Source organism: Dendrobates tinctorius, unplaced genomic scaffold (assembly GCF_039654945.1).
Source record: "Dendrobates tinctorius isolate UK_male_01 unplaced genomic scaffold, ASM3965494v1 ptg000019l, whole genome shotgun sequence".
NCBI classification, from domain to species: domain Eukaryota; kingdom Metazoa; phylum Chordata; class Amphibia; order Anura; family Dendrobatidae; genus Dendrobates; species Dendrobates tinctorius.
In genome coordinates, this window is record NW_027361687.1 from 55,102,814 (window position 1) to 55,117,114 (window position 14,301).

The 14,301-nt window shown below is 46.6% G+C and overlaps 1 pseudogene; it reads right to left on the bottom strand.

The window, feature by feature from the left end:
• Positions 1-2,529: 2,529 nt before the first annotated feature.
• LOC141082704 (olfactory receptor 5I1-like) lies at positions 2,530-3,462 on the bottom strand (annotated as a pseudogene).
• Positions 3,463-14,301: the final 10,839 nt, after the last annotated feature.

The window sequence follows — 14,301 nt, forward strand, 5'->3', positions numbered from 1 at the left end:
CAAGACAAACCCAGCACCAGAGGAAAAGACCAGTAGCCAGAACACCACAAGAAAATGGCGGCTAGTCACAAACTAAACTGATCCTAACAAGATCCATGTCCCTCGTGATGGTGCCATGATGAATTGGCTGCAGTCCTGTCTCTCATGCGTTGGGTGGTTTGCAGAATGTCCGGCTGTCTCTGAGTCTCTTTATACAGAGGCATGTAACCTATTTTTAGATTTACCCTGTGTCCTTCAGTCCAGCATCAAGTTAAAGGGAACAATGGTGATGAGATTAAGTAGCACTATTTGACCATTCAATCCATTTGCACAGTCTTTCTCTCTCCTCTTTTGAAGTCAACAAACTGGCTCCATAATGCAATGCATAGTTAGCAAATCAGCAAACATCAAGAAATTATAGAATCCACAGCAGAATATAAAGTAGGGAGAACAGACTAACTACAGTTCATAATGCCTGCATCAAACACTGGTATAATCAAGAGCAGATGTAACTTGTGTCAACAGGCTCTATTGTGATGCTTATAGCAAATGAAAATTACAGAGCTGAGGAGAAGGCAACAGAAAAAAAACAGCAACAGAACACATAACAGAGTCAATACTCAGGCACAGGGTTGTGTCTAATAAGGCCTTAAAAGGACTAGAGAGGTGATGTCACTGAAGATCCTCAGGCCACTAAGTTAATAATCTTTATTTTTATATCACGCTAATATATTCTGCAGCGCTTTACAGTTTGCACACATTTTCATCACTGTCCCCGATGGGGCTCACAATCTAAATTCCCTATCAGTATGTCTTTAGAGTGTGGGAGGAAACCGGAGTGCCCGGAGGAAACCCACGCAAACACGGGGAGAGCATACAAACTCCTTGCAGATGTTGTCCATGGTGGGATTCGAACCCAGGCCTCCAGCACTGCAAGGCTGCAGCGCTAACCACTGAGCCACCGTGCTGCCCATGTTCTAATGTAGAGTATAACAAAGGGCAGTGTAGGGTTCAGCAGGTTCGCAGGATGCAGTGACGAGACACGAGACTGAGTGTGGTTTGTGGAAATAACTTTTATAAACTGTAGCCGCTGAGGCTATATTGAGCAAACAAAAAGTGTTAACAACAACCAGTCCACGCAGGGACTCAACAAACCTAACAACACTTTCTTATGGTAAATGCGACTAACCCGGTTGGCCCGGGTGCTATAGGCCACGTATGACCAAACTGGGGGACCTTATCTCCTATAGTAACTTATCCTTCCAGGGATCTGTCAGGATCACAGGCGTGGCCGCGTAGAGGTCGCTGATGCGGCTGCCTTGACGCCTCGATATTCCGGGATGAAACTGGGCTCGACAGGCCCTTGAAGAAACGATGCTGGTGGGGCGTAACAGGCCCTGAAGAAACAATGACGGTGGGGCACAACAGGTCCTGAAGAAACGATGATGGTGGGGCACAACAGGCCCTGAAGAAACGATGCCGGTGGGGCGCAACAGACCCTGAAGAAACGATGACGGTGGGGCGCAACAGGCCCTGAAGAAAGATGCCGGTGGGGCGCAACAGGCCCTGAAGAAACAATGACGGTGGGGCGCAACAGGCCCTGAAGAAACGATGCCGGTGGGGCGCAACAGGCGTCTCCTTGCGGCTCTCGTCTCACCACGGAGTTATGACGCCGTCTCTAAATATAACCGTTCACCAACCTCTGCTCAGGGTCCCTTAGCAAATCTGACGGGGGCCTCTACGGCCGCCTGTAGCGAGGTGGTGCCCCCCGGGGCCGGTGATGACAGGGCCGCAACTGTGGGAGAAGGCAGGGGGACAGTGTCCTGACCGCTGTCACGGAATGGTCTGTAGTCGCAGCGGTCACTGGAGGTCGCGGACTTGTCACAGCAGGGCGGTAAACAGCGGGGGCGGCTGTATGCGTCTGTATGCGGGGAGCGGCCGCCGGTGAGAGTCCCTCACGTGTCACTTGTCGGTGAGTGCGCAGCTTTCCTTTCACAGACCCCTGTCGGTCCCTCCAGAACACACCGTCCGCTCCCTCGGTCCTCTCTGTCTCACACGGCTTCCTGCCTGTTGTCACACTCTCTCCCAACTGCCACTTCAGCGCGCCCCCTGCTCCTTTTATCCTTGCCCCGCCCCCTGTTTCCCTGACATCTTCAGTCAAGTCTCTCCCTTTACTGTCCTCCCAGTATCGTTCCCTCAGGAACCCTGATGGCGGTCCCCTGGGTACCTGCCCGGTCACTGCCTGGGAGTCATCCTCCCCACAGCAGCAGCCATATAAGATGGATGTGAAGTTTAGACAAGTGCATAACATTGATAAATGGTTACCAGGCTATATTAGTTCAACACTTGAGAAAAGCACTCTTCGGCTGTGTGTCCTGTTTGGCCACTCCATCAGCTGTGAGATGGCAATGGAAAAGACTATCTTGGTGGTTCATATCTAATGGTCCCCGGTTATTCCTTTCATCAGTGGGTGGTTTTCTCCAAAGCTGTGGGAGGAGGGGAAGATCATGTTTCCTGAACAAAACATTCACTGACCAGCAGTATCTTGATTCAATGGTTTGATTACCTAAATAGTGTAATTTTGATTGTGTCTTTAACTTCTTTGTTCCTCATGCTGTAGATGATAGGATTCAACATTGGTGTCACCACTGTGTATACAATAGACATGATTTTGCCTATCTCAGGGGAGTAGGTGGAGCGAGGTTTCAGGTACATGGACATAATGGTCCCATAGTACATAGACACAACAGTGAGGTGGGAGGCGCATGTGGAGAACGCTTTTTGTCTCCCTTGGTAAGAACGGATCTTGAAGATGGTGAAGATGATGTGGACATATGAAATTAATGTCAATAAGAAAGCACACATGATAATAAACTGTCCCGCAACCTGCATGACTATTTAATTAATGCGAGTATCCTTGCATGAGAGTTGAAAGAAAGGAGGCATTTCACAGAAGAAGTGATTGAGATGGAATTTGCAAAATGGTAGTTGGAAAGTGAGCAGCGTGTGAATAAGCGAATTGGCAAAACCTGCGGCCCAAGATATGGAAGCTAAACAAGCACACTTCCTCTTGTCAATAATCATTTGATAATGTAGTGGTTTACAAATGGCTACAAATCGATCATAGGACATAACAGCAAGTAGAACACACTCAGCGCCTCCTAATGTCATATGGAAATACATTTGAAGTGCACATCCCAAGCGAGAAATACTTCTGTCCTCAGATAGGGTATTTATTAGAATTTTAGGCAAGATGGTGGAGGAGAAACAAATGTCGATAATTGAAAGATTAGTTAAGAAGAAGTACATTGGCGTTTGCAGCTTTGAGTTGATCCTCACCACAATGATCAGAAAAATATTCCCAGACAAGGTTGTTAAATACATTATCAAAAACATAATAAAGCAGATAATCTGGAGATAGGGGACATTGGGCAAGCCTAGGAGAATGAATTGTTGTGGAGACGATTGATTTGAATCTCCCATTTTATGTACTGAAGCTGGTGAATGGTAGACAAGACACAAAACAAATATAGGTACCAATGGTTGATTTCTTTTTGTATCTTATTTTGGAAGAGCACTAGTTTAGCATTGTTCCGAATTTACAACTAGGGATGAGCAGATCGCTTTGCGCAACCCCAGTCCATGGTCCAGGTTACTGCTGTTTGTCTGTGGCCTGGTGCTGCATGGATCTCCTTACCCTCCGTCATCCTAGGACTTGGCCTATGATTAGCAGGGCTGTTTAAACATCACATAAATGATGTCACAGCAGGACCACGAATCTAGGAGCTCAGGGAACTTGTGCAGCTCCTGTCCACGGCCAGAGAGCACTGACCTTGAGCATAGAACAGAGATGCACAATGCTATCCCTTCATCTCTACTTACCACCTTCAATTGCATTCACAATTAATCTTTTCTGCATTCTTTTGCTTTAGTGTAATATTTAACCTCATGTTCTTTTATAGTAGATAATTTCATAAGAAGGCCTATGGTCATGATATTCCAGTCCAACCTCTCTTGTAGAGTGAGACAGGGACGTACAACTCATAGGCTTTCTCTATGATTGATGGAGGGAAGCAGGACTCGCAGACTTTTTCTGTGAATGAGTGAGGGAAGCAGGCCTCACAGACTTTAGAAATTACAGACTTTCTCTATGAGTGAGTAAGTAAATCAGGACTTAAAGGCTTTCTCTATGAGTTGAAAGAGGAAGCAGTACTTACACAGTTATTCAATAAATGCCTGGGAGAAGCGTAATTTACTGGATATTTTTTGGCAGTTGGTGGGGTATGTAGGACTCACAGGCATTTTTTTATAAGTGGAGAAGGGAAGAAGGGCTCACAGGCTTTTTCTATGGTTGCCAGGCGTAACAAAACATCCGAGGCGTGACAGGCGAGTTCAGGCCACTCTTCCAATTTTAAAGACCAAAATGCAAAAGGGTCTTAACCCCGCTGATGACACTGATAATGAGCTCCAGATACTCCTGCACCATCCTCTCTAGTCGTTCACAATGTGTCAGACTTGTACTTTGTTCTGCTGGTGCACAGGCTGGTCTAAAAAAATGTGTCAAATGACTCACAGAACTTGCTTCTTCCACTGCTGCTGCTGCTCATGTTTTTGCAATGACACCTTGACGTTTCTGGGGTTTAACGTCTAGAACTGGGATGCATAATGTGTGCCTCACTGCTGTCTTGGGGAAAACCACTCTTAAGATTGTCTACAAGCGTGTTTCGATACTTCAGCATGCGTGCATCCCTTACCAGGGGGAGAAGCATTTGGCTAAATTTACTCTTGTGCGGTGGATCTAACAGAGTGGTAGCCCAGTAGTCAGCACTATTTTGAACCCTAAGAATACGGGTAACATGTTGTAGATAGAGCAGCAAAAAGGTGCTGATGTGTTGGTCGCTTCCATGAGGTCGAAGTCCATGGTGTGTTGGTGATGGGGTAAAACTCAAGGCTACTTCCTCCATCCCCTCTTGCCAACCATGGACAACAGAGAGGGATCATTATCCTTTTCATCTCCTGATTGTTCACTAACAGTTTGGTACCATGAGCCTGTGAGACTGAGGGCTGGCTGCTGTGCTGAGAGAGGGTGGAGAACAGAGAACAGGAGAAACTGCTGGACTGTGAGTGAGGTGCAGGCAGAGATGTTATGGTGGATTGAGAAAGATATGTTATGCTAGGGTGACACAAAAACAGCCGGCAACTCCACTTCCGTAACAGCTGACTAGTTCTCACTTAACCCAACTGTAGTGGGTAAACAAGTAGAGTTTTTGCTTCCATAGACCTGTGTTAGAAGACTTAGCATGGTGACGGAAGAGAATGTGGCTGATGGGACAGCCAGTGGTTGCCGAGGCCCGCTAGTCCGCATTTTAGCATAGTGAGATTCCCACACTAAGGCATGTTGATCGCACATGTGCTGGCTCATGCATGTAATTGTCAAATTTTTGGAATTTTTGCCTCTACGAGTTTTTTTTTGCAAATTTGGCAGATAATGTGAGTTGGGTCATCCTTTGCGGTCTCAAAAAAGGCCCAGACTAGGCAACACTTTCCGCTCCAGCGAACTGCACACTTGCGACCGATGCTGTCCAAAGCCAAAGTCGGGGCTGAGTATACAGTGCTTGTCATGCTTGCATCATTTCGTGCCTGTGTGGGAAGCTGTTATGAATGAGTCACCGAAGGAGGAAAAAACAAAAATACAAGCTAAGTCCAGAAAACCGGAGAGGTTGGTAGCTATCGGATTGCAGACCCCGGATCCTATCCACAACAACTAACAGTAGCCGCGGGGGGTTCCTACGATGCCCTAGACCACTCGATCACAGCCGGAGAACTAAATAGGCCTAATGAAAGAAAGGGGAAATCTAAACTGCCCCAGAGCAGACCCCAAAGCAATAGGCAGCCCCCAACATATAATGATGGTGAAGCAAGATGAAAACACTAACACAGATAGAAAGAAAGGTTGAGCAAACGATGGGGCCCAAGCTAACTAAAAAGGACAGGATAGAAAAGCTGCTGTCTGCATTCCGCAAAAAACCCTACCAAAAAATGTTCCAACCGTCTGATAGGAAAAACAGGCCCTGAAGTCGCTAGGACTTCAAAATGACTATATCAGCACTCAGGTAAATTCTCAAGACAGAGCAAAGAGACAAACTGATCAGAGACAAAAATGGAACTCAGCACACCCCCGACCGGGGATGGCGGAACTCCAAAAAGCAAGGTAAACAAAAGAAAACTAATAAATTCAATAGCAGAGCAAAAACGTATCTTTGGGAAGCAGGAATCAGACTGGTCTCCAAGAATCCAGCAGAGAAATCACCAGCGACTCAGAAGGGCGTCGGCTTCCTTATATCCAGTCAGCAGTTCCTGTTACCCAGTCATCATCTACCAGATCAGGTGTTTGGTAATCAGCCTCACTACCTTCCTTCACCAGAAGAGGGAGTTCATCAGACATCGACAGTGAAGGGGAAAATGAACTCACAACAGTACCTCCCCCTTGAGGAGGGGTCACCGAACCCTCATCCACACCACCAGGGCGATCAGGATGGGCCCGATGAAAGGCACGAACCAATCTTTCGGCATGAATATCGGATGCAGGGACCCAAGAATTATCCTCCTGGCCATAACCCTTCCATTTAACCAAATACTGGAGTCTCCGTCTAGCCAGGCGAGAATCCAGTATCTTCTTAACCTCATATTCCACATTACCTTCAACCAATACCGGGTCAGGAGGTGCCACCACAGGAACTACTGGCTCAACAAACCTCTTTAACAGAGACTTATGAAACACGTTATGGATCTTAAATGTAACAGGAAGAGCCAATCGAAAAGAGACTGGATTAAGAATCTCCAAAATCTTGTAAGGTCCAATAAATCTAGGTTTAAACTTTGGAGAAGCCACCTTCATAGCGATATTCTTTGATGACAACCAAACCATATCACCCACCTTAAACTGAGGACCAATGGTCCTATGCCAGTTGGAAAACCACTGGGCCTTTTCCTGGGAGAGACAACTTATCCACCACTTGGTCCCAGATCTGGTGCATTCTCTCCACCACAGTGTCAACACCTGGGCAGGCAGAAGGCTCCACCTGCCCTGAAGAGAATCGAGGATGAAACCCAAAGTTACAAAAAAAAGGTGACATCAAAGTGGCAGAACTAGCTCTATTATTTAAAGCAAATTTGGCCAAGGGCAAAAATGAAACCCAATCATCCTGATCAGCAGAAATAAAACATCTCAAATACGACTCCAAAGTCTGGTTTGTTCTCTCCGTCTGCCCATTGGTCTGAGGGTGAAACGCAGAGGAGAAGGACAACTGAATTCCCAGTTTGCAACAGAAAGTCCTCCAAAATCTAGACACAAACTGAACTCCTATGTCAGATACAATGTTCTCAGGAATCCCGTGCATGCGAACCACCTGTTGCAAAAACAAGGGCACCAACTCTGAGGAAGATGGCAACTTAGGGAGTGGTACAAGATGGACCATCTTAGAGAATCTATCACAGATCACCCAAATAACAGTCATTCTCTGAGAGACAGGCATATCAGAGATAAAATCCATTGAAATATGGGTCCATGGCCTCCTGGGCACAGGCAAAGGCATCAACAACCCAATAGAGCAAGAACAAGGTTTAGACTGAGAGCAAGTCCCACAGGACTGCACAAAATTCCTGACATCACGAGACAAGGCGGGCCACCAAAAAGACCGACTCACCAAATCTCTAGTACCAAAAATACCTGGATGACCAGCCAATGCAGAGCAATGAACTTCAGACATCACTCTCTTCCTCAACTGGTCAGGAACATACAATTTTCCAATGGGACAACGCTCACGTTTGTCCTCCTGAAACTCTTCCAGAGCACGGCTCAAATCGGCCGAGATGGCAGAAAGAACTACCCCCTCACCTAAGATGGTAGCAGGCTTGGTCACAACAGGAGAATCAGCAAAGAAACTCCTAGAGAGGGCGTCTGCCTTGACATTCTTAGTGCCCGGAAGAAAAGAGACCACAAAATCAAAACGTGTGAAAAACAAGGCCCACCTAGCCTGTCTAGGATTCAAGCGTTTGGCCGACTCCAGGTAAATCAAATTCTTGTGGTCAGTAAGGACCACGACTTGATGTTTAGCTCCCTCCAACCAATGCCTCCACTCCTCAAATGCCCATTTCATGGCTAACAGTTCCCGATTCCCCACATCATAGTTACGTTCGGATGGGTAGAACTTTCGGGAAAAGAAAGCACAGGGATTCATTTTAGATGTTACAGGATCCTTTTTGGACAAAACAGTTCCTGCACCAATCTCAGAAGCGTCCACCTCTACCTGAAACGGGAGTGAGACATCAGGTTGCCGCAAAACCGGAGCAGAAGTGAACCTTCGCTTCAGCTCCTGAAAGGAAGAAACAGCCTCTGGAGACCAATTCAGCACATCAGCACCCTTCTTAGTCAAATCAGTCAATGGTTTGGCAATACCAGAAAAATTAGCTATAAATTTACGATAAAAATTAGCAAAGCCCAAAAACTTCTGGAGGGCCTTCAAAGAAGTGGGCTGAACCCAATCATAAATGGCTTGTACCTTGACCGGGTCCATTTCAATAGTTGACGGAGACAAAATAAATCCCAAAAAAGAAATCCTCTGTACACCAAAAAGGCATTTCGATCCCTTGACATACAGGGAATTCTCCCTCAAAATCCGGAACACAGTCCGAACATGTTTCACATGAGAGTCCCAATCCTTGGAAAAGATCAAAATATCATCCAGATAGATGATCAAAAATTTATCCACCAAGTCTCAGAAAATATCATTCATGAAGCACTGGAAGACAGAAGGGGCATTAGTGAGCCCAAAAGGCATCACCAGGTACTCAAAATGTCCCTCTGGAGTATTAAATGCCGTCTTCCATTCATCCCCATTCTTAATGCAAATAAGATTAAACGCCCCCCTGAGGTCAAGCTTTGTAAACCAGCAAGCACCTTTAACTCTGGAGAATAGATCAGAAATCAGGGGTAACGGATACTGATATTTAACAGTAATTTTGTTGAGGGAACGATAGTCAATACAAGGCCTTAATGACCCATCTTTCTTAGCCACGAAAAAAACCCAGCACCTAAGGGTGAAGAGGATGGTCTAATATGACCCTTCTCCAACTACTCCTTAATATAGGATCGCATAGCCTCGTGCTCGGGTACAGATAAATTGAAAAGTCGACCCTTGGGAAATTTACACCCAGGGCTCAGCTCAATTGCACAGTCATAACTCCTATGAGGAGGCAAAGACGCAGACTCATTCTCACTAAATACATCATAAAAATCAGCCAAATAGTCAGGAACATCATGCGACTGGGGAGAGGTTGAAAAAACAGGAGCATCACTAAGGGCACACCGACAACCCCAACTCACCACAGACACAGATTTCCAATCCAAAACTGGATTATGGATTTGCAACCAGGGAAACCCCAGAACAATGGTATCATGCAAATTATGCAACACCAAAAATCTGCAATTCTCTTGATGGTCTGGGGCGACCCACATTACCACCTGGGTCCAAAACTGAGGTTTATTCTTCGCCAAAGGAGTAGCATCAATACTCCTCAAAGGGATAGGCGTCTGCAGAGGTGTCATAGGAAATCCACAACGTTTAGCAAAATCCAAGTCCATCAGGTTCAGAGCTGCTCCCGAATCCACAAAAGCCTTAGCGGAAAATGTGGACAGGGAGCAGATCAGAGTAATTGCCAGAAGAAACTTAGGTTGAACACCATCCACAGCAAATGTGAGTGTAAAACGTTTCTCTCATTTAGGGCAGACAGAAATGATATTCGAGGCATCACCACAGAAGAAACACAGCTTATTACACCTTCTGAACTCCTGACGTTGCGCCCCAGACAAAACTCTATCACATTGCATAGGTTCAGACATTTGTTCAACAGGTGGTAACACCTCTCGTGCGGTTTTGCTTTCACACAAACACCGATCAACCTGAATGGCTAATGACATAGAATCGTCAAGACCAGAGGGAACAGGAAATCCCACCATAGTATCTTTTACGGTTTCTGACAAACCCTTCCGAAAGAGAGCTGCCAAGGCACCATCATTCCAGGTAGTAAGGACCGCCCACTTTCGGAATTTTTGACAGTACAACTCTGCAGAATCTCAACCCTGGCTCAATGCCAACAGGGCCTTTTCAGCCTGATCAATAGCATTAGGTTCATCATACAACTACCCCAAGGCTTGAAAAAATGCGTTCACATTAGTAAGAATAGGATCATCAGGTTTCAAAGAAAACGCCCAATCCTGGGGATTGCCGCGCAGCAAAGAGATGACAATTTTAACCTGCTGCGTGGAGCTCCCCGACGAGTTAGGCTTCAAGGCAAAAAATAATTTACAATTATTCTTAAAATTCAAAAATTTAGACCGATCGCCAAAAAACACATCAGGAGTAGGGATCTTTGGTTCAGCAGCATGTGAATGAGCAAGATAGGCGGAAATTCCCCGCACTTCAGCAGTGAGCTGCTCCACATGATCAGACAATTGGTTCATCTCCATTGAGAAAGAAAAAAAAATTCCCCCTGCGGCCTCAGTGGGGAGAGCGTCAGGAGAGTGCCTGAAACTACCAACATGCCGGGAGTGATCCCAACTCCAATTCCTTCCGCAACAGCTGACACCGCTGCTCCTTCTGATTTGCAACGCTCTGAACGTTCAACGACTGATGTACTCCCCGTTCGCTATAACCAAGATCAGTGCGTCTGGCAGCACATTGTGCAGGGACTGGAAGACTGTCAACGAGAACTTCCGAAACTCTCGCCCGTGGAATGGTGAGCAAAAAGAGAGGGAGACTGTAAGGGGGTGAAGCACAAGAAGAATCTGAAGGGGGTTACCTCCTCTGCTCCGTGCCCAGATTCACATAGCTGGGCAGCAGGGTTGCCGGGGGAAGACTTTTAGTTCTGGACGTCTGCATCATGTGTCTGTTAGAAGCAGTGGGGAAGGTGAAGGGGTGCTGGACAGGAAGCAGTGCAGGCTAAGGGCGCGAAAACACTGCACGCGTGAGTCAGAGCAGCGTGTGCAGCAGAGAGAGCAGGTTGCAGCCGCATGCACCAGAAGAGAGAGGACTCCTGGTCAGAGGGCTAAGACAGGAGGACGTGACATAGAAATTGCTGTCTGTGAGTACGTGAATGTGGAGTCCCCATTGGCTAGAGGAGAACGTCCTCCTGACCATGCAGAGACAGTTGCATTCAATTGCATTAAGACATGTCAATATGGAATATATGAAGTGTGAATAGCATAATGGCTTTTCAAATTTAGAAAAAAACATATGAGATGCTTAACACAAAAATTGGCCAAAAACTCAGAGCAGGGGAGACCCAGTTTGCCCAGAGTCCCCCCTGCCTTCTGCTTTAACCCCTGAGGACCCGGTTACCTACTACAGAGACCACAGAGACTACAGAGATTACAGAGACTACAGAGACTACAAGTGCCGTTGTTGACGGAGCCCCCGTTAGAGAAAACGACCCTACAATCAAGATTTCATCAGACTGATAAGTTGCAAGAATACCCGTTAATTACTGTAGTTCTGCTTGACTGTTTGATAACTTTGTCTAGTTTTCATATACCATTAAAACACCATTACCTTGTCAGTTTAACCCCCACTGTTTTCTCCCTGCGAGGAGATTCTGACCCCTGTAAATAAACCCTTTATCTTTTGGTCTGTCTCTGTTCCGTGGTGACATACTCAGCACCTGCATGTTATTACACTTGGAGGAGCAGGAGGCCCATAATGTGCTGCATAGAGGAGCAGGGGCTCATAATGTGCTGCACGGAGGAGCATGGACCCATAATCTGCTGCATGGAGGAGAAGGGGGCCAATAATGTGCTGCATGGAGGAGCAGGGGGCCCATAATGTGCTGCAGGGGGCCCATAATACTGTATGCAGGAGCAGGGGGCACAAAATACTGTATGGATGAGCAGGGGGCCCATAATACTGTATGGAGGAGCAGGGGGCCCATAACACAGTATGGAGGAGCAGAGGGCCCATAATACTGTATGGGGGAGCAGGGGGACCATAACACTGTATGGAGGAGCAGGGGACACATAACACTGTATGGAGGACTATGTGGTGACCAAAATACTGTATAGCGGACTATGTAGTGCCCATAATACTGTATAGCAGACTATGTAGTGCCCATAATACTGTATTGCGGACTATGTGGTGACCATATATTGTATTATACCTCTATTGTTTATCTGTGCATCAGGAATCATGGCATGTGTTAAAGGGGCCCACTGATACGCTTTTGCCTGAGGCACACAAAAACCTGCAGCTGACCCTGGCGACAAAGCACATCAAGATAAATGCTGGCTGCAGCTGTGACAGAGCACTCTGCTCTGTGACAGGCTATGCGTCGACTTCAATGTTACTGCTATGTGACGTCAGCGCTCGGCCTGTCACCGAACAGAGCGCCCTTTCACAGCAGTAGTCGGCAGCCATTTTAACGACCATGCCGAATATGAAGCCACAAGAAGCCGCCGGGGAGCGCAAGAAGGTGAGGAGAATCCCCCCTATGTGATTGGGCAAGGTAGTGGCCATAAGGGAGGACATAGGGTCTCAGGAAGGGAATGTTATTAAAGTGGCAGCATGGTGGCTCAGTGGTTAGCACTGCAGCTTTGCAGTGCTGGAGTCCTGGGTTCAAATTAAACCAAGGACAACATCTGCAAGGAGTTTGTATGTTGTCCCACTGTTTGTGTAGCTGGACATAGAGGAAAAAATATACACAAAAATATTCTGACAAACTCTTTTTTTTTTTTTTACAATTCTTTCCTGCTATTGAGTACCCTAGGATCTGCGGTATGGCTGGTGATTCTGTTATGAATGAGTCACCGAAGGAGGAAAAAACGAAAATACAAGCTAAGTCCAGAAAACCGGAGAGGTTGGTAGCTATCGGATTGCAGACCCCTGATCCTATCCACAACAACTAACAGTAGCCGTGGGGGGTTCCTACGATGCCCTAGACCCCTCGATCACAGCCGGAGAACTAAATAGGCCTAAAGAAAGAAAGGGGAAATCTAAACTGCCCCAGTGCAGACCCCAAAGCAATAGGCAGCCCCCAACATATAATGACGGTGAAGCAAGATGAAAACACTAACACAGATAGAAAGATAGGTTGAGCAAACGATGGGGCCCAAGCTAACTAAAAAGGACAGGATAGAAAAGCTGCTGTCTGCAATCCACATAAAACCCTACCAAAAAATGTTCCAACCGTCTGATAGGAAAAACAGGCCCTGCAGTCGCTAGGACTTCAAAATGACTATATCAGCACTCTGGTAAATTCTGAAGACAGAGCAAAGAGACAAACTGATCAGAGACAAAAATGGAACTCAGCACACCCCCGACCGGGGATGGCGGAACTCCAAAAAATAAGGTAAACAAAACAAAACTAATAAGTTCAATAGCAGAGCAAAAACTTATCTTTGGGAAGCAGGAATCAGACTGGTCTCCAAGAATCCAGCAGAGAAATCACCAGCGACTCAGAAGGGCGTCGGCTGCCTTATATCCAGTCAGCAGTTCCTGTTACCCAGTCATCATCTACCAGATCAGGTGTTTGGTAATCAGCCTCACTACCTTCCTTCACCAGAAGAGGGAGTTCATCAGACATCGACGATGAAGGGGAAAATGAACTCACAACAGGAAGCTGTAAAGTAATCTTGTTTTCCTCCTCCTCCTTCGCTTCCTCTGCTGAGCTACTCAGCTGCATATGTCTGGGTTCACATCAAGTGGGATCTACAACTTCATTGCCATCCTCTCTGTTCTCACACTCCTCACCTTTAGAGTCACCCTCCTCCTCTTCCTGCCCTGATACCACAGTACAGTTCGTGTGCACCTCTGGTATCTCAGTCTCATCAAGATAACCTTCACCCCCGGTGGTTAACGTCTGGTGACCAGGGTCTGCATTCTACTCAGACGCTGGTTCGTCCCGCCCAAATGTAACAAGGAAAGATTTTGGCCATGGGTGCAGATGCTTTCCTCCTCTGGGTTCTGTGAATCTTTGGAGCAGACCTCTCATGTCCATGGAATAGAATGTGTGGACAGCAGTGCAGAATGGCCCACCCGTTGTTCCATACAGTCAGTGTCCATCCACTGGAACGCATACTCTTTCTGGCCCTCATCTACAAAGCGTACTTCTGTATGTTTGCCAAAGAAAGGGAGTGGAGTAGCTCATCTAGTAACAGAACTTGTCAGTGGTCTTTGGATAGGTCAAGACAGTGTTTGTTCAGTTGAGCTTTCATTAACATTAGCATCTAACCCACGTACACGTCGAACACCAAGCCTCGTCCCCCTTCCACCA